Source organism: Marmota monax, unplaced genomic scaffold, assembly GCF_021218885.2.
Source record: "Marmota monax isolate L192 unplaced genomic scaffold, Marmota_monax_Labrador192_F-V1.1 WCK01_AAM20220418_F8-fsc00192, whole genome shotgun sequence".
NCBI lineage: Eukaryota > Metazoa > Chordata > Mammalia > Rodentia > Sciuridae > Marmota > Marmota monax.
The window spans coordinates 582312-608832 of record NW_026693786.1 but is presented as its reverse complement, the minus strand read 5'-3'; the positions used below and the strand labels follow the sequence as shown (position 1 = coordinate 608832).

General features: G+C 39.6%; 1 long non-coding RNA gene across 2 annotated transcripts in view; it reads left to right on the top strand.

Moving 5' to 3' along the window:
- The window catches only part of LOC124105083 (uncharacterized), a 73876-nt gene that overhangs the window by 8137 nt on the left and 39218 nt on the right, over positions 1 to 26521 (top strand). For both annotated transcript variants that reach the window (XR_009228423.1, XR_009228422.1), the window contains 6 exons: positions 2916 to 3161; positions 9479 to 9619; positions 12557 to 12628; positions 21619 to 21746; positions 22739 to 22945; positions 24568 to 24688. This is a non-coding gene — a long non-coding RNA (uncharacterized LOC124105083). The remainder of the gene's footprint in view (positions 1 to 2915; positions 3162 to 9478; positions 9620 to 12556; positions 12629 to 21618; positions 21747 to 22738; positions 22946 to 24567; positions 24689 to 26521) is intronic.

Sequence of the window (26521 nt, the reverse complement as noted above, 5' to 3'; positions counted from 1 at the left end):
TTTGATTTGCATTTCTTTGATGGCTGGCGATATTGAGCATTTTTTCATTTAATGATTGGCCATCTGTGCTTTGGCTTTACAGATGTGTCTTTTGAGAAATGTGTTTACTTCATTTGCCCATTAGTTGATTTTTTGTTTGTTTGTTTTGTTTTTGTTTGTTTGTTTTTTAGGTGCTGGGGAGTGAACCCAGGCCTTGAATATGATGATAGGCAAATGCTCTACCACTGAGGTACATCTCAGCCCTAGTTTCTTGAGTTCTTTATGTATCCTGCATATTACTCCTCTGTCAGAAGATTGACTGGCAAAGATTTTCTTCCATTTTATAGGCTCTCTGTTTACATCCTTGTTTCCTTTGCTGTGCAGAAGTTACTTAATTTGATGCAATCCCATTCATTAATTCTTGGCTTTATTTCCTGAGTGTCAGGAAGGTTACTAAGGAAGTTGATGCCTGAGCCTATGTGTCAGAGTGTTTATCCTATATTTTCTATTACCAGTTGCAGAGTTTCTGGTATAATTCTTAGGTCTTTACACCATTTTGAGATGACTTTGTACAGGGTGAGAGAGATGAGGATGTAGTTTCGTCCTTCTACATATGGATATCCAATTTTCTTAGTACCATTTATTCAAAAGGCTATCATTTCTCCAACTTTAATTTTTGGCATCTTTGTCAAGGATCTCATGATTGTGTCTGTATACCTTTGTCTCTGTGTCTTCTGTGGGTCCATTTGTCCATTTTTATGCCAGTATCACACAGTTTTCGTTACCATAGCTCTGAATTATAATTTGAAGTTTTTGAAGTCACAATGCTTCCGGCACTGCTCATATTGCTCCAAATTACTTTGGATAATCTGGTCCTTGTACTCTTCTATGTGAATTTTAGAACTGTTTTTCACAGTCTTTGAAGAATGCCATTGGTATTTTTATGGGAATTGCATTAAACCTGCATATTGCTTTTGGTAATATGGCCATTTTAACAATTAATTATGCCTATCAAGAACATGAGCAGGCTTTTCATTTCCTTTCTTCTGTGACATAAAATATGATCTATTTGGAGGAAGGTTCCATGAGCAGCTGAGAAGTAGGCATATTCAGTTGTTGTGAAATATTCTATAGATGTCTATTAGGTCTATTTGATTTATAATATTTTTTAGGTTTGAAGATTCTTTACTGAATTAATATCTGGATGACCTGTCTATTGCTGAGAGAAGTGTATTGAAATCACCCTGTTTTATTTATTTATTTAGTGTGGTTCTGGGGATTGAACCCAGGGCCTTGTGCATGCAAGGCAAGCACTCTATCAACTGAGCTATATCCCCAACACTCTTCCTCCTCCTCCTCCTCCTCTTCCTCCTCCTCCTCCTCCTGTGTGTGTGTGTGGTGGGGGGGTCGCCCTAAATCGCTCATGTTGGCCTTGAATTTGGAATCCTCATGCCTCAGTCTTTCAGATCACTGGGATTACAGGCATGCACTACCACTCCCAGTTGACTTGAATTTGGAAAGAAGTTTTTTGAGGAGACCATGAAGTCTCTCAAGTTAGCCAGCTATGTGTGACTTATCAGGGACATCAAAGCTCTATTAAATAACTTCTTAAGAGCCCAGCATTTTGTATTTTGAGAAGTGAAATGTGTGACTCAGTTATAAGCAGTGTCTTGTGATACTTTATATTGTGTACCTAGTTTATATAAACTAGAGTCTTGTGATTTTGCTTGATAATTTTTTTGGGGGTATTGAGGATTGAACTCAAGGGCATTCAGCCACTGAGCCCTATTCTGTATTTTATTTAGAGACAGGGTCTCACTGAGTTGCTTAGTACCTTGCTTTTGCTGAGGCTGGCTTTGAACTCTTGATCCTCCTGCCTCAGCCTCCCCAGCTGCTGAGATTATAGATGTGCGCCACCGCACCTGGCTTTCCTTGATAATTTGGGTTTCTTTGGAGCAAGGGATTTCCAGAGTTGTTTGCTCTAAAAGAAAGATACTTAGGCAATGGACTAATGTTTCATAATAAATTTCAAGATGGGATATTTGATGGTCAGAGGAGACACAGAGGCAGCAGCAGAAAAAATAAAAATAAAATTCATATGAAATAATAACAGCAACAGAATTTTATTTCAAATTTTTAAGTTTAGTTTCACTTTTAATTTGTAAATAATAATTTTGTCTATTATAGGCTTTAGTTTGATATTTTAATACATGCATTTATTTTGAATCCCAGAGAACAGAGGTCAGTACACTATGCAGGGCCAATAAGAAGGGCATGATGTTCTGGGATTGAGTGGTACAGGAGAGGGACTGGCCTGAGGGTCAAGCTCTTACTGGGGTGCACATCCTTAGAAGCAGATTTCCTGAGGAGAGTTCTAATTTGTGAGTTTAAACTAAGCAGGTATGAATTCCATGGAGGCACATGTGGGATGTGGAGGTCTCTTGGTGAGTCAAGTAGGTTGTTTGAGCTGTCCCTTAAGGTGGTGATTACCAGAAGGTGAGTTCATGTACTAGAAAGCTGGATAGATCACAATAAGGACCTGGGAGGGAGTGGAGAACTGGAATCTGTGACAAGAGTAAGCCCTGCTTCTGATGTGAGAAATTATACATTTACTTAAAAGAGTTGTTCAGGCCACATACAGTTACAAAAATTCACTAAAACTTAGTGCCTCAGCATCACTTTTAGATGTAAGGCAGTTGTGGTTCACTGGTAGAGACAATAAGTGTAAAGAGAAGGTGTTCAGGTGCTGAGGCTTGGAGATGCCAACTGAAAGACCTTGGGGAAAGCTCAAGGTGTGTAGCAGGCAGAGAGATCAGGGAGTGTGTGATCCTGTCCCCAGCAACAAGGGGTTGACTTATGTGATACAGGTTGATTTCTAGGGAAAGAAAGAATCTCTCTTAAGTTTGGTGACCTTTTTTTTTTTTTTTTTTCTGTAGGTATGGAAGGGTAGGTGTGTATGATGCCAGTAAAGATTGAGCCAGCATGGTGGTGCATGTCTGTGAACCCCGAAACCCTGAAGGCTGCAGCAGGAGGGTTTAAAATTCTAGTTCAGCATGAGCAACTGAGGGAGACCCTGTATCCTCAGTCATAAAGAAGAATCGAAATTATGGAATTTGCTGGTAAATGGATGAAATTGGACAACATCATGCTAAGAGTAATAAGGCAGCCTCAGAAATTTCAGGGTAAAATGTTTTCTTTCATATGTGGAAGCTAGAGCCAAGTAACGGGGGAAAAAGGACTGAGGGATGGATCCCATTAAAATAGAGGGGAGATCAGTAAACTAGAGAAAGGGGAATGGGGGGAGTAAGGAGAGGGAAAAGAAAGAAATACAGAATGAAATTGCAAAATTATGCTATGTACATATGAATATACCACACTGAAGTCCACGTTTATCTATATCTGTAAAGCACCAATTTAAAAAACAATAAATAAATAGAAGAAAGACCAGTAGAGGATGGGGAATGTGGGCAGGAGGAGGGGAGGGAAAGAGGAAGCACTGGGGACTGAAATGGAACAAATGATTATGTCAAAATGAACCCCTCTATTATGTTGTAAATATAATGCACTAATAAAAACATTTTAAAACGTAGGACTGGGGAACTGGAGCTGTGTCTCAGTGGTGGCACACTTGCCTGGCATGTGTGAGGCACTGGGTTCAATTCTTAGCACCACATACAAATAAATAAAATAAAGGTGTATGAACAACTAAAAAAAAATATTAATAAAAATAAGTAGGACTGGTGGTAACTGGTATCCCAGTACCACAAATAATGATGATAATGATAATGATAATGATAATAAAAGTTGGGTTAATGCCTGGGACGAAATAGAAATGTATCAGTTTATTTGTTGGATTATAATTTCAAAAATAGATATTGAGCAGGTTATTATGTATACAAATTAAACCAGGTATCTGTGACCTAGAAGGACAACGAAGATTCTATTGAATGTTCTTATCAAGAACTCAGCATTGCAGGGCTGGGGATATAGCGTATGTTTCATGCACAAGGCCCTGGGTTCTAATCCCCAGCACCACCCCCTTTGACACACACACAAAAGAACTCAGCAGTGCACATTTTAAGTGGAATGAATGTCTTGTTACTATGAATAATGTCAATAACTCTGAAGTAATAATGATTATTCATGAAGCCTTTTATTCAATCCTTAGTATATGTGGAAGCTTCTGACTTTGCTTTATATTTTGGGCATCTGAGGCAAGAGGTTCTCATAGTGTTTTGTTTTTATCTTCAAAGACACAATTTTTGTAATAAATGTGTAGATGGGACTATATCTTTTTTTTTTTTTTTTTTTTTAGAGAGAGAGAGAGAGAGAGAGAATTTTTTAACATTTATTTTGTAGCTTTCGCCGGACACAACATCTTTGTTTTGTATGTGGTGCTGAAGATCGAATCCGGGCCGCACGCACACCAGGCGAGCGCGCCACCGCTGGAGCCACATCCTTCCCGGGACTATATCTTGAGCAGGGTATCCAGTGCTAAGATTTTTGCCTGAAGTTTGGCCAAGTACATTGTTTGGGTCCTGTCCCTTATGAGGGACGTCCTACTTAAGTGATGGAAAGGAATTCTTTCCATTAAGCTCTGTATCATATGATGGTGAAAATTGTTGTATGTGTATTCAGTGAACTCCTATTAGTATTCACTCAGTTTATACCAAGAGGTTTCCCATGTAGTTCAGGGATCTGAGGTACAGATATCCTCCTTCAACACTCTGACATGTGGCAAGGCACTGAGGAGAAGGGAGGACACCCTAATGTTCGGGTGGAATATATCCGAGGGCCTAGATTTGGTTGTATCCTGTATTTTTTGAGGGGAGTAGGGTAGTTGGGATTGAACCCAGGGGCACGTTGTCACTGAGCTACATGCCCAGCCCTTTTTTATTTTGAAACAGAATCTTTCTCAATTATTTAGGGCCTCACTAAATTGGTGAGACTGGCCTAGAACTTGCAATCTTCCTTCTCACCCTCCCAAATTGCTGGGATTATAGGTGTGCACCACCACACCTGGCTATACGCTGTCTTAATGAGGCTCTGTAGCCATGTCAAGATTGTGGGGTGCAATTTTCATGATGGGAAGCTGGCTAATGAGGGTCCTGGGCTCAGGGTCTGTGAGAGCCTCAAATCTTCGAAGAATCCAGTAAGCAGTCAGTCATTGGTTGTTTGGTGCATAGCATGAGACCAAGAGAGACAATTTCTTGCGTACAAAGTCTTAGAACAAGTATTGGCTATCCTGAGTGGTCCAGAGACTTATATAAGCATGAAAACAGTTCCTAGTGTTTTTTTTTTTTTTAATTTTTTTTTATTTTTTAGTTTTTGGCAGACACAACATCTTTGTACGTGGTGCTGAGGATCGAACCCGGGCCGCACGCACGCCAGGCGAGCGCGCTACCGCTTGAGCCACATCCCCAGCCCAGTTCCTAGTGTTTTTATCATGAAGGATTTTCTTAATGTTCTAAAGGGAGCGAGTGTTCATTTTAATGCATAAGTAAAATTTGTAAATGAGGAATGTATTGCCAACATAATTGAAAAAATTTAAAAGATATTGGACTTTTATATATTTAGTAAATGTGTTAGATGAATCTCCTTGGAAGGAGATGTCATTAATGTACTAGTGTTCCTGGACTACATTATGTATCATCAACATCATGTCTGCCAATTGCATAATGAAAAAGATGTTGATGTACTTCATGTTCAGCCTTCTACCAAAGGTATGTTGTGTCCCTTTGAAGGTGTATGCAACCTGCAGCTGAAAGCCTGATTCAACAGGCACTAAACAGAATTGATTAGCCAAATCTAAAAATCTTACTTATGGTTGATTAAATAGCATTAATAATTATAATAATTTTGGACATTGGTTTAGCAGGTATTGGTGGATAGGATCACAGCATTATGTTTGTAGAAAACCATCATGACCCATGCTCTATTTTCTATATTTTTTGTGTATCTGTATCTACTCATTGATTCATTTCAGATTTAAGAACAGACAAAATTTGTCTTTCAAATGGAGACTCAGAGGGGATGATCACCTTTATTATTGCATTTATTGATTTACTTTTTTTTTTTTAAAGAGAGAGACAGAAAGGGAATTTTTTAATATTTATTTTTTAGTTTTCGGCGGACACAACATCTTTGTTTTTGTATGTAGTGCTGAGGATCGAACACGGGCCGCACCCATGCCAGGCAAGCGCGCTACCGCTTGAGCCACATCCCCAGCCTCATATTGATTTAGTTTTTAATTTTGCTGTTCTTGAGATCAGACCCAGGACCTTCACATGGAAGACAAATGCTGTACAGCTCAGCAACACCCCCAGCTATACCTATTTATTAGGCTTTAACATAATGAGTTTTAGGACTTGAGACCCCTCTTTTAATTTACACTGGTTATGTTAACAATTTTAAATGAGGATTCATGGGGTTCCATTTTCTCAAGCCCACTTTTAAGTACCAAAGACTTTATTTTTCTTCTTTGAGAACATTTATGTCCAATATTAGAGCATTTTGAAGCAGTGACTAACTATGGAAAATTAAATCAAGGCAAAAGCTAAATGAAGACCTATACTTTTCTTTCTATATGAAATTAATTACCTAAGATTATAGCGGGCCAGGTGTGCTGGAGTCCTGCTGTAATGCCGGCCATAACAACTTCATGAGATGCTCATTAACTTGGAGAGACCCAGTATCAAAAAATAAAAAAGGCCCAGGCTGTAGATCAGTGGTTTTGTCCCTGGCTTCAATCCCAGTACCCATCCCACCACCAACAATAAAAGCAAAAAACAAAATAAAGAGGAAACAGGGTTTAAAATCAGTGGAATGCCCAGATGTAACCTTAATTTGAGCCCTACTATGATTAATTACATGAATTTTTGTCAATCAGTGGAGTTTATTACTTGTTAGAGTTCAGTTATAATCTATGTGGTGGTATAAAAATCTGTCAGAACATTTTTTAAAATATTTATTTTTTTAGTTGTAGTTGGACACAATACCTTTATTTTATTTATTTATTTTTATGTGGCACTGAGGATTGCATCCAGGGCCTCACGCCTGTTAGGCAAGCGCTCTGCCACTAAACTCCAGTCCCAGCCCCAGAACATTTTTTTTTTTAACTTTTTGTTATATAAATTTTTTTTCTTGGTACCGGGGATTGAACCCAGGGGCACATAACCATTGTGCCACATCCCCAGCCCTTTATTATTTTGTTATTTTTTATTTTGTGACTGGGTCTCTCCAAGTTGATGAGCATCTCGTAAAGTTGCTATGGCTGGCTTTGAGCTTTCAATCCTCCTACCTCCTGCTTATTTTTTATTTTTTTCTGTTTTTTTAATCATTCACAGTTATTTTAACTATTCCAAGGAAAAAGGATCGTGCTTTACATTCAGTGGTTCTGTTGGTCAAAAATCATTTGAATAAGAGTTTATTTCTGTCCTCTAGTCCATTTTAGCCTACATATGTGTCTTAATTTTAATTTGTGACAGCATCTATGCCCAATGCAGGATATTTTATGGCAATAGGAACTATGACCATGGGAAACTCAAGCAACTATATAGTTAAAATGGGGCATAACTATTTTTCCTATAAAAGTAGTTATTTTATTAAAATTATAATGTTTAACTTCAGCAATATATCCAGGTATAAATAGATGAGCCCCAGGATTCTATTGATTCTGGAGCTTAGTCAATTAGTGCATTTTAGCAAATGCTAAAATTAATTCAGAACCTATGTTGATATGTGCTTATTATTATATGTGAAAAATTGTATTCTATCAATTTATAGCACATAATTAAAAAAAAATTTAGTTGTAGTTGTCCATTGACCTTTATTTTATTTATTTATTTATATGTGGTGCTAAGACTCGAACCCAGCGTCTCACACATGCCAGGCAAGCACTCTTCCCCTGAGCTACATCCCCAGCCCTGTAAATGTTAGTATGTAAAATTTGAGTTTCAGGGGCTGAAGTTGTGGCTCAGTGGTAGAGCATGCATGAGGCACTGGGTTCGATCCTCAGCACCACATAAACAAATATTTTTTAAAATTTGAGTTTCAAATTCTGCAAAATTGTGAATCTGTGTGTGTCTGTGTGTATATATATACATATATATATATGAACATGTTAAGTATAAATAATATATATTATATTTACTTACGTAATTTTTTTGTTCTTTTATTTTCTATGTAGGAGATTTTGTCTTAACTTATTTTCTTTCCCTCCTTTTTTTCCTTTCCTTCCTTTTCTTGCATTCCTAGCTGCTTGAAACCATAGTGTTCAGTTGTTGTCTTTGCTGAAACTCAGGATGGTTACAGGAAGAGGGGTAGGGATAGGCCCCTGCTGCACTGCCTATAGGCAGCCTATTTTGTCCTCTATCTTTCCAATATGACTTTAGAAAATAGTGTTTGCTGAGAGAACTCTAATAGCCCTTCCTTAAGACAGCATAATTTTGTCTTTTGTTTGAAGTATCAGTTCTTTTCAAACAAAAGTTTTGTTTGAAACTTTTGGTTGTTTTTTTTTTTTTGTTTGTTTTGTTTTGTTTTTTTAAGTCCCCAACCCTTTTGTTTGTTTCCTTGTGTCCTGGTTGGCCCAAGTAGCTCTGGGCATAGGTGATGGCCTCTTTCTATAGTTTGTTCCAGTTCACCTTTGAGGGGCCTGCATCTACTTTCAAGAGAGAGACAGGGGCCTTAAGAGTGTTTTCGGGCTGGGGATGTGGCTCAAGCCATAACGCACTTGCCTGGCATGCGCAGGGCACTGGGTTCAATCCTCAGCACCACATACAAAAAAAAATATTGTGTCCACCGAAACTAAAAAATAAATATTGAAAAATTCTCTTTCTCTCTTTAAAAAAAAAAAAAAAAAGAGTGTTTTTCAACCTCTAGGACCTTACATAAGGCCCTTGGTTTACTCAAAGGCAGAGTATATAACTGAGGACCATGCATATTATCTGGGAATTTTATGTTCCTGAATCAACTGTGTGACATCCTGAGGGATCTTTGGTGGGCAAGAATATAGGGTCTTCTGCCCTTCTTTTTGGCTGATCATCCTGCCCCTGCTGTGCAAGAGTATCATACCTCACTGGGTCAGGGGACGAATTTTAACAACAACAAGGCAAGTAATAACTTGAGCTTACCTCTAGAACTCTTTTGGCTGGGTGCTATGGCCTAGTTCAGGAGTTCAACCATAATAACAGAGAAAAGATTACTAAGATAAGGTCTTACCTGAGATAAAATGTTACCCAAGCTAGGCATGGTGATGCATGCCTATAATCCCAGCAACTAGGGTGCTGAGGCAAGAGGATCACATGTTTGAGGCCACTAGCATTATTTTAAAATGTATAGCTGAAAGATTATGGGGAAAGCTGAATGTGTATCGCAGCAGGCCAAAAAATCAGGGAGTGTGGGATCCTGTCCCCAGCGACAAGGCACTTGATGCAGGTGCCTCCTAAGGAAGTAAATAATCTCCTTTAACTTTTGTGACCTGTGCCTGTTTTTCTTCTAGGTATAGAAGTTTAGGATTGTACATTTGTACAGAGTGCATGGATCATGGACTATGTAATGAGTTCAGGAAGAAAAGCCAGGTGAAGATTTTGGCATAGGGGTGAAGACTTCTTCAGCACACAAAGTCACATCATCTCCATTGGTGAGATTTAGGAAAATGGCCATGTTTTGGGGGATGTGGGACTGGGGTATGCTTTGAAGTGACAGTACACTGGCCTTGATGCATTTGCCTAGTTTTGTTAAAACCATGGCTTACTGCAAAGATAGGGACTTCTGAAGTAAATGTTCAGAGAATTTCAATACAAAGTAGAAATGAATATTTTAGCACACTGAGCCATATACAAGCTTGGCATTGATGAAAAGAAGCTGCATGAACTCTACTAATGTAGCAGTGACAGGTAAGTCATCTACAGTGACTAGTGGAGTTCTTATATTAATTTTAAGTGCCTTGTAGATACACGGAATAGTCATTGGAGTTTCATTATTCCATTTAAAAGTTAAAATGAGCTCCCTTATGTTTATTGCATTGTACTGATATGTATGTCACATAACAGCAACCATTTTAACCTTCCTGGACCCTTCAATGTTCCCAACACATTTACCTTGCCATGCGCCATCACCACTATCCAGTTCCAGAACACTCTGTTACCCCAAAAGACACTGTGTACCTGTTAGCCCTTAGTCCCTGTTGTCCCCTCCCCTCACTGCTTGGCAACCCCTAATCTCTATGGGATTGCCTATTCTGGACATTTAAATAAACAGCATGACTTTTTAAGTTTATTAACTTGATTTATGACTTTTAAATGTTTAGGCATGTGGTTTGTGGGCCTTTGATAAAAAAATTATTGATGCAAAAATTATTAATTACAATTTTCTGTTTTCCTTTACTCCTTTTAATGACTGAATAATCACTTACGTTTTGTAGCAGTTAAGTGAAACATTTCAAGTAGTACATGTACATGTCACCTGCAACATTTTCTGCCATTCTTGGAAGAGGCGTGTAGTTGATTGGACACAATTCATCTAGTGTTGTTCTTGCCCTTGGCCATTGGCTGCTCTCAGGTCCCTAATAGTTGTTGGTATTGCTGAACACGGAACATGTACATTCTGAGATTTTGCATATTTTTTTTCCAAAGAAAAGGAGTGGACCTTTGAACCGTGGCCCAAGTTTGTTTTCATTTTTGTTGTCTTTGTATAGAATGCGGAGGGGAGGGGGTGAATGGGCAGGTCTTTTAGAAATATTGCTGATGGTGGAGACACTGTTTTAGAGAAAAGTCCTGGTGCTGGTTTCCTTCCTCCTTGGCACTGAGGCAGTAACTGTGGAAGGCTCCTGCTCAAAAATGAGAAGAAGCAGTGGTAGTGTGGCTACAACCAGAGGCTGGTTCTGCTCATCTCCCTTTCTTCTTCCTGGGTGTCTTGCTTATTTATGTTTTTTCTGTGCCACTCGTACAGGGACAGTCATGATTTTTTTCCCTAAGGTGTTTTTTTTTCTCTTTTTTTGGTAGTGGTGGTGGTGGTGCTAGAATTGAACCCAGGGCCTTATAAATGCTAGGCAAGCATGCTTTATCACTGAGCCACATCCCCAGCCCATGACTTTTTTTTTTTTTTTTTTTTTTAATGTTTTTCTAGTTGTTGATAGACCTTTATTTTATTTCTTTATATGGTCCCCACACTCAGAGTGAGGGTGGCTCCTGAGCTGGGGTAAGGTATCATACAATCCAGGGTGACATGCTACAGGCCCAGGAAGGTATTCCAGGCAGCAGACTGGAGAGAAGCAATGACTCAGCTTGGCGCCACTTTCCCTGTGTTCCAGCAGTTGAGGCTGCCACGTGGACTCCTCTCCCTACACCTTGTGGATCTTTGTGCTGTGACTCAGGCCGAGCCAGAAATCCCAGCCCCTCCTCAGGGTCCACTTACTAAAGAGGAAGTCCCCAGTCCAGGCTGGCAGTAGCAGCCTCCCTGGTGCCCTGCTGCTGGCTCTGGCAAGGGCTCTGACAAAGGCTCTGGCTTGTTTACGGGCATGAGGAGCCACCTTTTCTGAGAAGGAGAGCTGGGGAAAAGGGGGACGCCAGGGGCCCGCTGGTCCGGGTTAGCACTGAGGTGTAGGCTGCTCTCCAGTGCTCGCTGGCTCGCAGCACTCTCCAGCAGCAGCCATGGAGCTATGAGCTCATCAGGCTCCTCCCTCTGTGTAGGTTTCCCGCCTCTCGACAAGGACAGGGGTGGGGGCGGGGAAGAGCGGCGCCTACTGATGACACAATCACTCAGAGACCGCTCTCCTCCCCCGCCCTCTGCCTTCCGCCTGCAAGGACATTTTTATAATTTTTTTTTTTTTTTTTTGAGAGAGAGAGAGACAATTTTTTTTTTAAAATATTTATTTTTCAGTTCTCGGCGGACACAACATCTTTGTTTGTATGTGGTGCTGAGGATCGAACCCGGCTGGACGCGTGCCAGGCGAGCGCGCTACCGCTTGAGCCACATCCCCAGCCCCAGAACATTTAAATGAGGGCTATGTTGCATCTGAGATTAGGAAATACTAAAAAACCTTGACTTTATATGTACTTCGTATGTGTGTCAGACAAAGCTGCCTGGAAGAGGGTGTTCTTAACGTATCCTGATTCCTCATCGAGTTCCAAAAGCAGCTCCGATTTTAATAATATTGACTATTGTTTAGGGAGGCTTTAAGGATGGAATCAAAGTATTAAGGTTTGGGTAAAGCACCATAAAGCACCGTTTAATTTCTTTTCTTAAAAAACGATTGTATCGGGGCTGGGGATGTGGCTCAAGCGGTAGCGCGCTCGCCTGGCATGCGTGCGGCCCGGGTTCGATCCTCAGCACCACATACAAAACGAAGATGTTGTATCCGCCGATAACTAAAAAATAAATATTAAAAATTTAAAAAAAAAATATTAAAAAAAAAAACAAAAACGATTGTATCAATGCATTATAGTCACACCTGATAGTAGAGTTTATTTTCACATAATCATGCATGCATGGAATGTAATTTGCTCCATTTTAGTCCCAGGTGTGCCCTCTTTCCCTCTGCTACCCTCTTATTCATTTTACTTGCTTATTATTTCAGATTCAAGAAGACCAAATTGGCCTGTCAAATGAGAAAACAGACACTAGCATCAAGTCCTTCTTAATTAGCTAGGTATGTTTTTATGCTCAAAAGTCCTGTATTAACTTAATAGAGCCATTGAACTGTTTTAACCCAGTGTAAATGAGATCCCATTTTATCAAGCTAATTTGTAGATGCACAAACTTACTTCAGTATATTCTTTGTGTCAGAGTATATATGACCAATATAGAAATTTTTGGAACAGTGAGTATTATGAGTGTGGGAAATTTGGGGAAGGCAGCCATAGCCGGTTTTTTTTTCTGTATTATATTTAGTTACCTGTTGAAGATTGAAAGCTGCAGAATTTTAAAATTTCATGGGATCCCAGGTGTACCTTTTTGGAGCCCCAGTATTATTAGCCCAGTGAATTTTTGTCAATTGGTGTAGTTTTTCGAAAGTTAGTGTTTAGACACACAGTCAACCAGCACTTTGTTTTTCCCTTTTTCTTACATAAATACATTACATAAATATATCTTTTGTATATAAACTAGTACATGAATTTTGAATATTCAGTTGGACCAAACTAGGTTAATTTGTTTTATTTTAATTATGATTTGTTCCTACTGGAAAACAATTTATCATATTGTTTATATTAAACTTCTTTATATATATACACACACACAATTTTTGTCTTTTATCTTTTTTTTAGTGTTTATGACTTAATAAGTAATTTATGTAGTCTAGTCCTAGCATTGTGTTCTCTATACCTGGTGATCCCTAAGTACTAAAAGTTCCCCTTATTTTTCTCCTTGCTTTGTAGCTGGCTTAAGTGGCAGCCTTTTTTCCTTTAAACATTTTTTAATGTGTTTTAGGATTTTATCTGACAGAAGTTCTTGTTTTAAGTTTCTTTTTCTAATTGAGAAGAGGAATAGAGCCAAGGGAAAAGGATCTGTTGACAATGAGCAGCAGCCCTCCCTACCACTATACTCCATTCCCTTCCCCCCACTTCTTCATCTTTTAAGTAAAGGCTTTAAAATAGCTTATATTTCTGTGCAGCTAAAACTTTTCCCCTTTGTCTTGGGATGCTTCCTTTGTCAATTCCTATTGTTTAAGTGGAGCATGTAGTGAGCATTTCTCGTGGTTTATGGTCCCCTTCTTATGCAGCCATGTCCTCTCCTAGGACCACCCAGTTGACCACTTTTGGGTTTGCAAGGCCCTCCTTGGGCTATGACATCTGAGTCTTTTGCCAAGCTTGCAAGAAGTTTCCTGCTCTGAGAGGAGCCCAAGGACAACGGATGTGCATTTACATTTCTTTATTTTGCTAAGCGCTTCTCTGTGGGTGACAATGGGTTTTCCTGGCTTTTAAATTAAGCCTTTTGCTACTCACACCAGGTGTTTGTGCATAGGGGGATGGGTGTGGGGGGATGAATAGCCAATGAAACAAAAGAAGGGGTAAAAGCTGCAGTGCCACTGGAGACCAATAGATGGCAGCATGTCCCTAGTAATGGGAAACACGTGTTAGCCTGAATTTCTGACCCATGTCCAGTTTATTTTTGCCAGGATAGCCACTCTGTAGGAGAACCCTGGACAGGAGGTGAATTTGATTGGGGTGTTTCAATGAGGCAACACACTGAGGAGGCAGCACAATCACACAGACTCAAATACAAACATGAAGGAGCAGTTTTTATTGTTTTATTATTTTGAAATCCTAAAGAGGGCTGGGGATGTGGCTCAAGCGGTAGCGCGCTCACCTGGCATGCGTGCGGCCTGGGTTTGATCCTCAGCACCACATACAAAGATGTTGTGTCCGCTGAAAACTAGAAGATAAATATTAAAAAAAAAAAAAGAAAGAAATCCTAAAGAGAAGAGGGCAGCAGACCTTGCAGGACCATCAGTAAGAGTGCATTCTTGTGGGACATGCACACTCGAAAAGAAGGTGAGGAGCAAGAGAGACAGAGATTGACTTAAGGCCAAAACATTTGTTGACGTTCATGGTTTTTAATTCAGGCAAGTTTCCTGAGTGGAGCTAAGATTGATAGATCATAGTAAGTAGACAGGAGCTCCCTGGAGGCCACAGTGACTTGAATAGGAGTTTCTTTGGCACATCTGCAGAGTTCTTGTGGGATGTGAACATGACTGGATGAGTCAAATAGGTTGTTTTGAGCTGTAGCAAAGGGAGACGATTATTAGGAGATGGTCTATAAGGTAGATTTTTGGAATGGTCTTGTTGAAGAACTAAGAGGATAGGAGAACTAGAAGCTGAGTTAAGGGCATGTAAGCCCTGCTTCTAGTATGGGAAAGGTCAACTTAAATTTAAAATAGAAGCCAAAACCATCTAAAATTCTAAGAATTCACCAAATTGTTTGCCATAGGAGCCGCACCATTTTTCATATCACCTGTGCACAAGAGTTCCAATTTATAAATCTAAGCGAATATGATCAATAGTTAATGAAATACCATGTAATTGCCCACTAGAGTGATTTTGTTACTGAAAGCTTAATCCTTATCCTGATGCCAATCCAATAGCAAGGACGTCATTTTGAGAAAAAGGAAAAGGAAGTTTTATTGCTTTGCTAGCAAATGAGAAACACAGAGGACTTTTGTCCCAGAGGCTGTGATTCTGTGCAAGAGGGCTTTTAAAGAGATGATTCAAAGGCTAAATTTCAAATGTTTTCTGTCCAAGAGTTTTAATTCACTCGTTAATTTGGGAGATAGTCATTTCTGAGGTCTTCTGGTGGTAGCCCCAAAGTCTGGATTACTTTGTTTCTGTGGTGGGTGTGTGCCCAAAAATAAGTAATTCTTTATACAAAAAAAAAAAAAAAAAAAAAAATCTTTATTTTTTAGTTATAGGTGGAGACAATATTTTATTTTTATGTGGTGCTGAGGATAGAACCCAGTCCCTCAAGCCTACAGAACACTCTACCTCTGAGCCACAACCCTAGCCCACAAGTAATTCTTTCTAGGATGGGGAAGAAAGTTAACCCTTTTCCTCTTGAGATTAGGAAGGAAGAGAGATTAGAGAAGAAAAGGGAGTGAAACATGTCCTTTTAAAAAATAAGTTGCAGGGGCTGGGATGTGGCTCAAGCTGTAGCGCGCTCGCCTGGCATGCGTGCGGCCCGGGTTCGATCCTCAGCACCACATACAAACAAAGATGTTGTGTCCGCCAAATACTAAAAAATAAATATTAAAAAATTCTCTCTCTCTCTCTACCTCTATCTCTCTCACTCTCTCTTTAAAAAAAAAAAAAAAAAAAAATAAGTTGCAGTAGCAGTGCAGCTGGCGCTATATGCAAAGCCTTTTAAAGTGGACCACCACCATTAGAGTTTGTGTGTGTGTTTTGTTGTTTTGTGGTTTTGATGGAAGTTTAGGTTCAAATGAGTATAATTTCACATGTGCTGCAGCCTGACCTGTGGGCCTATGGCTTTCCACATAGTATGTGAACTACAATACTATTCACTCAGTTAATCCCAAAGGATTTTCTGGTAAGCATATTTTCTGTGGCCCCAGGTGGCTAGGCAGTATTATGACATCTAACAAAAGTCTGAGGCCAGGGGAAGCCACCCTCTCTTCCTCTTATGGTCTGTCAGAGGGTACATATTTTGCCTAAGTAGCCATGAAAAGTGTGGGTTGCTCTTTCTATTTCCCAGAGCATAGTGGGTATGAAGGGTGCCAGGCTTAGGGTTAGAGTTTCTGTTAACAACATAGCCAAGGAGGCAGGCAGCCAGTCATATGCTGCTTCAATGGTGCAAAGACTAATTTGTGGGGTACTTAAATTAAATTTTAAATGGTTTCTAAGCAACGCAGTTTAGAAAACAAGGGTGCACTCAAAAGATCCCAGAAACCCGAACACAAATGAGAAAAGGAAGAATGGTCTTATTACTTAAGAAGGAATATAGCAAATAAGCATTGGAGCCAGGCACAGAAGGGTACATCTGTGATCCCCGTGACCAGACTAGAGGATTACAAATTCAAGGCCAACCTCAGCACTTCCTGAGGCCCCAAGCTACATAATGAGATCCTATCTCAAAATAAAAAGTAAAAAGGGCTGGGGATATACCTCACTGTTAGTGCGTCCTAGGTTCAATACCCATCTCCCCCATAACAGAAACATAAAATAAAAAATAAGTATTGTACTTTAATTATTTAACTATTGTACTTAGAATGAGCTCCTTTTTTTTTTTTTTTTTTAAGTTTAACCCAGAGGCACTTGACCACTGAGCCACATCCCACCCTTTTTTGTCTTTTATTTAGAGATAGGGTCTCACTGAGTTGCTTAACACCTTGCTAAGTTGCTGAGGCTGGCTTTTTGAACTCTTCCTGCGTCTGCTACTGGGATTACAGAGTGCCCTTCCTTAGCTCTTAAAAATGCTTATTATTTATTTATTTATTGAGACAGGGTCTCACTAAGTTGCTTAGGGTCTTACTAAATTGCTGAGGCTGGTCTTGAACTTGCATTCCTCCTCTCAGATCCCCAAGTTGCAGGGATTACAGGTGTGTTCCCCTGCACCTAGCGAACTCCCTTATTTTTATACTAGTTTATTGCCAAGTGTACACTTCAGTGGTTCCCAGCACACCCACCTGGCTATGTAGCCATCAACACTATCTAGTTGTAGAACACTTCCTTCACCAAAAAGATACTGTGTACCTATTATCAGTTAGTCCCAATCATCCCCTTCATTCATTGCTTGGTAACCACTCATCTACTTTGTCTATGTGTTTGGGTATTCTGGACATTTTGTATAAACAGAATCAGTATGTGGCCTTTTTGTAACTACTTTCCATTGCATAATGTTTCCGAGGTTCATTTACATTGTAGCATGTAACAGTACTACATTCTTTTTCTTTCTTTTCTTTTTTTTTTTTTTAAACAATTTGTTAATGTTATGGTTTGGATATGAGGTGTGCCCCCCAAAGCTCACGTGTGAGACAATGCAAGAAAGTTTAGAGAAGAAATGATTAGGTTGTGAGAGCCTTAATCCAATTAGTGCATTAATCCCCTGATAGGGATTAACTGAGTGGTAATTGAAGGCTGGTAGGGTGGCATTGGGGGCCTAGGTTTGAGAGTATACATTTGTATCTGGCAAGTAGAGACCTGTCTGTTTTCTGATCATGATGTGAGCTGCTTCTCTCCACCACTCTTCCGCCATGCTGTTCTGTGACCCCGAGGAATGGAGCTGGCCTTCTATGGACTAAGACCTCTGAAACTGAGCCATAAAATAAATTTTCCTCCTCTACAGTTGTGGTCAGGTCATTTAGTCACAGCAGCAAAAAAGCTGACTAAAACAGTTAATTTATTACTTTTAAACGTTTAGACACATGTTTATAGGCCTTTAAAAGACTTTTTTTTTTTTTTTAAATTTATTTATTTTTAGTTCTCGGCGGACACAACATCTTTGTTGGTATGTGGTGCTGAGTATCGAACCCGGGCCGCACGCATGCCAGGCGGGCGCGCCACCGCTTGAGCCACATCCCCAGCCCTTTAAAAGACTTTTTATTGGTGCATTAGAGTTATATAATATTGGGATTCCTTTTTCATAAACATGCTCACAATGTAACAATATAATTTGGACCATTTTAATTCATTCTAATTTATTACTGAATATTCATGTTTTGTAGCAGTTAGGTGAAACATTCAAGTGTACATAATACCACTTGAAAGATTTTCTGCCATTCTTGAGGTCTATAGGTGTCTGATCATGTATCATCTGGTATCATTTTTTTTTTTTTAGAATTTGTTTTAAATTTTTTTTTAGTTATAAGTGGACACAATATCTTTATTTTATTTTTATGTCGTGCTGAGGAAAGAACCCAGTGCTTCACGCGTGTGAGGCAAGCAGTCTACCACTAAGCCACAATCTCAGCTCCTGTCTTTATGTTTAATTGACTGGGGTACCTGGTGATGTTCTGTCCAAAGGGCTTATATAGCTTCAACCCTGTGGCCCTGTTGATGACATTCCAAGTAGCCTTTCTAATTGGCTTGTCTTGGCTCCATTCCTGCAGGTTTGGTTAGCGGATGTTGCACTTTAGGGTCAATAATGTCTTTACAACAACTACAACTTCCTTAGCCTCAGTTTAACCCTGGCCCTTAAAGTCAAATCTTTTTGCTCTGCTTTCTGCTTCTAATTATCAAAATAAATTTGGCTAAAAACTATCAGCAATATCCATGCCACAGCCTGAATGCTATGCTGCCTAGACATTTCTTCCACCAGATAAAGGAGTCCATCACTTTTAAAATCAGCCTCACAGAAAGTCACAGGACATGAGCAAAATGCAGACAACATCTCAGCCAGAATGTTACACAAATGGCCTGTAGTACAATTGCCAAGAATATTCTCCTTTTCTTCTAAAACCTCATGAGCCCAGACTTTATTGTGCACAGTTCTATTGCCATTCTGGTCTTCTGAGCTCCGGGCAGAACTGGCCATTAAGTTCCGCTACAACATTTCCAGATTGCACTGCTAAGTTTCTCAAAATTCCTCCCACCAATTTCAAAAAGCTCCAAAAGCTTCTGAACCAAATGGTCAGGTTAGGCACAGCAATGACTCCACTCTCAGTTACCAATTTCTGGTTTAGTCAGTTTTTTTTTTTTTTTTGCTGCTCTGACTGAAAGATCTGACAAGATCAACTTTATTTGTTTATTTATTTAATATTTTTTAGTTGTACATGGACACAATATCTTTTTATTTATTTTTATGTGATGCTGAGGATCGAACCTACTGCCTCACTAATGCTAGGCAAGTGCTCTACCACTGAGCTACAACTCCAGCCCCAAGAACAACTTTATTTGGGGGGGCTCACAGTTTCAGAGTTTTCAATCCATAGTCAGCCAGCTCTATTCCTCAGGCCTTGGGGTGAAGCAGGACATAATGTCAGAAGATTGTGGTAGAGGGAAGCAGCTCACATGATGATTGGAAAGCAGAGAGAGGGAGGGAGACTCCACTAACTAGATACAAAATGTATGCCCCAAAGGTGCACCCCCAGTGACCCACCTCCTGTAGCTGCTCCATACCCATCTTCAGTTACTACTCAGTTAATCCCTATCAGGGGATTAATTCACTGATTAGGTTAAGGCTCTCATAACACAATCATTTCTCCTCTAAACCTTCTTGTATTGTCTCACACATGAGCTTTTGGGGGATAACTGACATCCAAACCATAATATTTACCAATGTAATTTTTAAAAAATTTTTTTTAGTTGCAGAGGACACATATCTTTATTATACTTATTTGTTTTTATGTGGTGCTGAGGATCGAACCCTGTGCCTCATGCATGTGAGGCAAGCACTCTACTACTGATCTACAACCCTATTCCCCAATGTAATTTTTTTTATTACCTTTTATTTTTTTCCCTTCTATGTGGAGGATCTTGTCTTTTCTTACCCCCCGCCTGCCCCCGCCTTATCCCCTTTTCCTCTGTATCTTATACTTGTAGCTGCCTGAAACCATAGTAGTTGTCTTTGCTGAAACTCAGTATGGACATTCTAAGTGGTTACAAGAAGAGTTGGGTAGGGCAGGTGCCCACTGTACTGTGTATAGGCAGCATGTTTGTTCTCTGCCTTTCCAATATTATTACTTTTCGAAATAGTGTTTGCTAAGAGAACTCTAATAGCCCCTCCTTGGGAGAGCATAGTTTTGTCTTTTGTTTGAAGTATTAATTTCTTTACAATGTGTGTGTGTGTGTGTGTGTGTGTGTGTTTAAGTCCTCAATCCTTTTGTGTTTGTTTCTTTGTGTTCTGGCCCAGTGGCTCTGGGCATAGGTGGTGGCCTCTTTCTATAGTTCCAGTTCAGCTGTGAGGGGCCTGGATCTACTTCCAAGAGAGACAGGGTCCTTAAGAGTGTTTTGAACCTCCAGGTCCTTACATAAGTTCCTTGTTTTTCTGGAAAAGCAGAGTATACAACTGAGGTTCATGCATATTATTTGGGAATTTTATGTTCCTGAATCAGCTGTGTGACATCCTGAGGGATCTTTGCATAAAGGTCACAAAGGCCCTCTTTCATCTGGGTCCTGCCCTGATAAGGGTAACTTGTATTCTTTTGATCAGTGGAGGTACAGATCCAAAAAAGAATCTGAACTCCTGAGCCCTAAGAAGGAAGAATAACCCTGAAGATAACATGTAGTCATGGGTTGTGATATATTGCTATCTTTTTAACCCAAAGCTGGATCTTAATGGCCTTGTGTGAGATTTTTAAAGGCTGAGAGTTAGCAAGTAGTCTCAATGTAAGAAATTAACTTTTTTTTTGTCTTTGGGACCAGGAATTGAACCCAGGGGTGTTTAACCACTGAGGTACATCCTTAGCATTTGAGACTGGGTCTCAAATTTGCTTAGAGTCTCACTAAGTTGCTGAGGCTGGCCTTGAACTTGCAATCCTCTAGCCAAGGCCTCCTGAGTCCTTGGGATTATAGGCATGCTCCAGGACACCTGGCTGAAATTCAACTTTTAAACTGCTTGGTCCCACTGCTCAAATCTACTTGCTACCTAACACCATTATAGTGACTCTGTGTTGATCACAACACAGGAGAACCTCCCGAGAGGGCTCTTTCCACTCCATAGGACAGACTGAGATGAGTCGAAAATAGCAGTGCAGTAGTTTATCCAATCTCTTCTCAGTGCATCCTGTGTACTCACCAATCCTGTCCTTAACAGTTGAGAAAAATCACACCTGAAGCCCTTAAGAAGAGTCTTTTATAAGTTGACCTTGTCAGTATTAACAAAGGGGTGCCCCCAGGAGTTTGAATCTGGATCTAGGCAAGTAACACAGCTCAGACCTGAACTTGTGGAGGACTCAAGTTTCAACTTCTGAATTTTCAGTGGAAATCCACAGCAACACCCAGACAGTGTCACAGTGCAAAAGTGTAACACAGTGCAAAAGTGCAACAGCCTGAGAATATGCCACAATCTGTTGGTACCTGCTTGCAATATCCATAAGAAAAGTCTTGGAACATACCATCCCACTGTGATGCTAAGGCACCCTCTTCCTTTGCACCACTTTTTCTGAAAATATAGATTTTATTACTTTTTAGGAATGATGATTCCAAGGAATGAGGAGATTATTGCCATTGAAAATCTTTTTTATTGTCACAGATCTCAAGAAGAGAGGACATGCCACCCAGTGAGGGAGCAGATGGGCAAGCACTAAGGTCATCCACAACTTGAATGGAGAGGCAAGAGCTTTTATTGTCATCTGGAAGGAAAGGAATGGGCAAAGCCGAGTAAGAAGGACTCAGATTCCTTAGATTTAGTAATTTCAGCAGGCTCCAGGGCATAAGGGCTAGGTTGGTGATACCTGGACCTAGGGGCGTCAGGTAGGTGAACAGTGGCCCATAGTGTGAGAAGTCAATAAAGGAGGTAGCTGGAGTTGTAGGTCTGCACTGGTTGCTGTGATATGACATCCACTATTACAGGCCAGTTGTTTACTTTCTCTGGGAACTGCTTAGCCCTGGAAAGGGACAATCCTCCAAGGTCAGCCCAGGCAGAGATATCAGACATCAGAATACAGGAAAGACATGGTTCATACAATGGGCCCTGGGATGCTTTGACCTTTCATTAAGGAATTATTGGAGTGATGAGAGACAAAACCTTTATAGCTTTACTCATGTTTCCTAGGCATGTCTCAACCCCATCAAGATTATAATCCACATTAACCATGACAAGTATTTATATCCATGAGAACCCAGTAGACAACCTGTCATTATTGCTTTGATGGTGTTTAGCATGAGACCAAGGAGCAAGTTCTTGTGTAGGAAGCCCCAAGGCAACTATTGGCCATTATGAGTGGTCCAGAGATATTTCATTGCCAAAGCTTTTATTTTGACAGAGGTTTGGGGATTTTGTTGTTGTTTGTTTCTTTTCTTTCTTTTTTTTTTTTGCATCGTGTGGAATCATTTTTTTTTATGTTTCCTTAGCCAAATCCTGTTGTTTATGTGGTGCCTGTTTGAGCATTTCTGGGTGGTCCTTTTTATGCAGCCATGTCCTCTTCTAGGACCACCCTCTTGACCAAATCAATTGGAATGCCTATTGATTTTAATTCATAAGTAAAATATGTAAATGAAGACCAGAATATGTTGCAACCAGTGGCCAAAAAGTGCTAAGAAAAGACATTGGGGATATATATTTGTGTGTGTGTGTGTGTGTGTGTGTGTATATATATATATATATATATATATATATATATATATATATATATATATATATGCTTAATGAGTATTTCAGATAAATCATCATAGAAGAGAGAACCCTTAATGTGACATAGCTTTTCTGATGCTGCAACTAAAAGAACCCGACATGAACAACTGTAGAAGAGGAAAAGGCTCAATGCATAGAAGGCTGGCTCTACTCCTTGGGGCTCGAGATGAGGCAGAACATCATGGCAGAAGAGTGTGGCAGAGGGAAGCAGCTCACATCATGATCAGTAAGCCTAGAGAGACTCCCCTTGCCATGTTCAAATATATACCCCAAAGTCACAACCCCATTTCCCTCCTCCTTCACCCTACCACTTCAGTTATCACTCAGTTAATCCCTATCAGGGGATTAATTCACCAATTGGGTTATAACTCTCACAATCCAGTGATTTCTCCTCTGAACCTTCTTGCAGTGTCTCTCACCCTAATCCTCACCCTAACCCTGAACCTAAACCTAACTCTAATTCTAACCCTAACCATAACAGATGTCATGCCTGGGTTCCTGGAAAAAGGTCCATGTTATCAAGATCTTATATGCTGAGGTTGTGGGTAACAACAAAGGTGCTCTTATATCTATATAGCCTAGAAAAGGTGAGTTGTATCCCTTTGGAGATAGAGGCACCATGCAGCTTCAAAGCTGCAGGAATAGTCACTGAACGAAATAGTTTATCCAAATCTATCGTACAGTATATTTATTAGTGATAGAACAGATGTAGCCAGCAATTTTAATAATACTGAATTTTAGTTAGGAAGTCTTTGATAGATGGAAACAAAGCATTAAGTCGTAGTAAAGAATCATGAAGCACCTTTTATTTCCTTTACTTATGTATGTATTTGTTTCGTCTTTAAAAGAGATGAACTTGGTTAGTCAAATGTAGAACCAGCTGATATAATCTACTCCTTATTAATTAAGCTTTGTATAATTAATTTTTTACTCAAAAGCCCTGCTTTGACTTCATACAAGTAGGAAAATTGAACTATTTGATATGAGTGTTGGGGATATAGCTCAGTTGGTAGAGTGCTTGCCTCAAACACACAAGGCCCTGGGTTCTAATACTAAGCACCACCAAAAGCAACAACAACAACAAAAAAAGAGTTCTGGAGTATTTAGGGAATCCAATTTTATCAAGGTAATTTGTAAGTGCCAAAACTTATTTCAATCTTAATATATTATTCACAATGTTGGACTATTTATGTCTAACAAAATATTTTTAATCAGTGACTATCATGATTATAGTAAATTTAGGAAAGGCAGGCGTAGCCATTTTTCTCTATTAAATTTAGTTACCTCTTTAAGATTGGAGGCTATAGCTGGGCACAGTGGTGCAGGACTGTAATCCCAGCAGTTTGGGTGGCTGAGGCAGGAGAATTCGAGTTCAAGGCCAGTCTCAGCAATTTAGACAGGGCCTAAGGAATTTAGCAAGACCCTATCTCAAAATACAATATGAAAAAAGGGCTGGAGGATGTGGTTCAGTGATTAAGTACTCCTGAGTTCAATTCCCAGCACAAAAATAAAGAGAGAAAGAAAAGGAAAGAAAAGAAAGAAAGATAGATAGATAGATTGATTGATTGATTGATTAGAGGTTCTTTTTGGTACCAGGGATTGAACTCAGGGGCACTCAACCACTGAGTCACATCCGCAGCCCTATTTTGTATTTTATTTAGAGACAATGTCTTGCTGAGTTGCTTGGAACGTAGCTATTTCTGAGTCTGAGTCTGGCTTTGAACTCACAATCATCCTGCCTCAGCCTCCCAATTTGTTGAGATTATAGGTGTGTGCCACCACGCCAGGCAAAGCTATTTTTTTAAAATTTTCTTTAGATTTTTATCTACCTGCTATTATTGTTATTAGTTTCTATTTCTGAATGGAAAGGGGAATAGCAAGATGGAGAAGGGACCTGGTGACCCTGGGCAGCAGCCTTTCCTTGAGACATCTCCCCCACCAGCAAGACCTCAACTTCCTCAACTTTTAAGTAAGTCTTTAGAATGTTTTATATTTTTAGGCAGCTAAACAAATTTTTCCCCTTGTCTTTGGATGTTTCCTTAGCCAATTCCTGTTGTTTAACTGGTGCCTGTTTGCGTATTTCTGGTGGTCCTTTTTATGCAGCCATGTCCTCTTCTAGGACCACCCTCTTGACCAAATTTGGGTTTGCAGCAACCCCCAGTGTGCAATGACAGCTGAATCATTTGCTAAGGTCATTGGAAGTTCTTAGCACTGAAGAGAGACTAAGGACCAGGGATGCACATTTACATTTCTTTATTTTCCTAAAGACTTCTGGAAGAGGTAACAATGAAATAGTCCTGCCTTTTTAACTGAAGTCCTTGCCACTGCACACCAGGTGTTGGCATATAGGGGCATAGGTGAGGGGATAAAACAAGAGAATGGGTAGAAGTTGCAGGGCCACTGCAGACAAATAGTTGGCAGGAAGTCCCCAGAGGTGGGAACGCATTTCTACCTGGATAGCCACTCTGTAGTAGAGCCCTGGAAATGAGGAGAATTTGAAAGTGTTATTTCAGTCGGGCAGGACACTGAAGAGGGGAAAAAAAGAGACTGAGGACAAAGCATCAACACACACACACACACACACACACACAATACACATGCACACACAGAACACACACACACGAAGTTAAGAGAATAGTTTTTATGACTTTGAAATCCTAAAGAGAGCTGCACCTCTTCCAGGAGCATCAAGATGAGTGCAGTTTTCTGGGACATGCACACTCAACCATCCCATGGGGAGCAAAAGAAATAGACAGAGGCCTAAATCCTAAATTAGTTAGGTCCCTAAAGAGGCAGATTTCCTGAGTGAATCTGTAATTGTTTAAGGTATACAAGGCTATGTGTGGATGAGTCAAGTAGGTTGTATTGGAGTGTTCTTTAAAGAGATGGTTACTAGGAAATGGTTGTATAATGTAAATTTCAGTAAAAACTGGGAGGGGAAGAGAATTGAAAACTGTGCTAAGGGTATCTAAGCCCTATTTCTGGTATGGGCCAAATCAACTTAAATTTAAAATGAAGCCAAAACAATCTAAAATTACAAAAATTGGCCAACATATTGTTTTCCATAAGAGCTGCACCATTTTTCATTCGTAGCACCTATGCACAAGAATTCCAATATGTCAGTCAGGTGAGGTGAATGGCAACAATGAGGAAGGTTGAGACAGGCCAGTGTGAGCAACTTAGGGAGACGCTGTCTGTAAATTAAAAATAAACAGGGCTTGGGATGTAGCTCTGTGGTAAAGCACCCTGAGTTCAATCCACAGTACAAAAATAAAAATAAGATAGAATTCTAATTTCTCCAATTTTTTATGAACAATTGTTATGTTTTTCTTCTCTCCTTCCCCCCCCCTCTTTTTTTTTTTTTTTGTTAGTGTACTTGTGTGTACAAGGCACCATTATGTGTGTGAGGCAAGATCTCATTGTCATTTTGTTTTGAATTTTCCTTAAAATGATTTTAGTATTCTTTATATTGAGTCTCTTCTCATGTGCCTGTTGACCTTGGGTGTATCTTTTTTTGAGAAACATGTATTCATGTCCTGTGTCTTTAAAAATTTTTTTTTTTGTGATTCGTTTTTTTTCTATGTCCTTTTTAAAAATCAGAGTATTTTGTTGTTGTTTATTTGTAAAAGTTGTTTATGTCTTTGTATTTTCAGAGTTTGTCAGATATATAATTATGAAATATTTCCTCCCATTTTATAAATTGTCTTTTCATTCTGTTATAACCATTGATTCACAGAAGTGAGACATTTTGATGTCAAACTTGATCATTTTTAGTTTTACTACCTGCATATCAGTATTATAT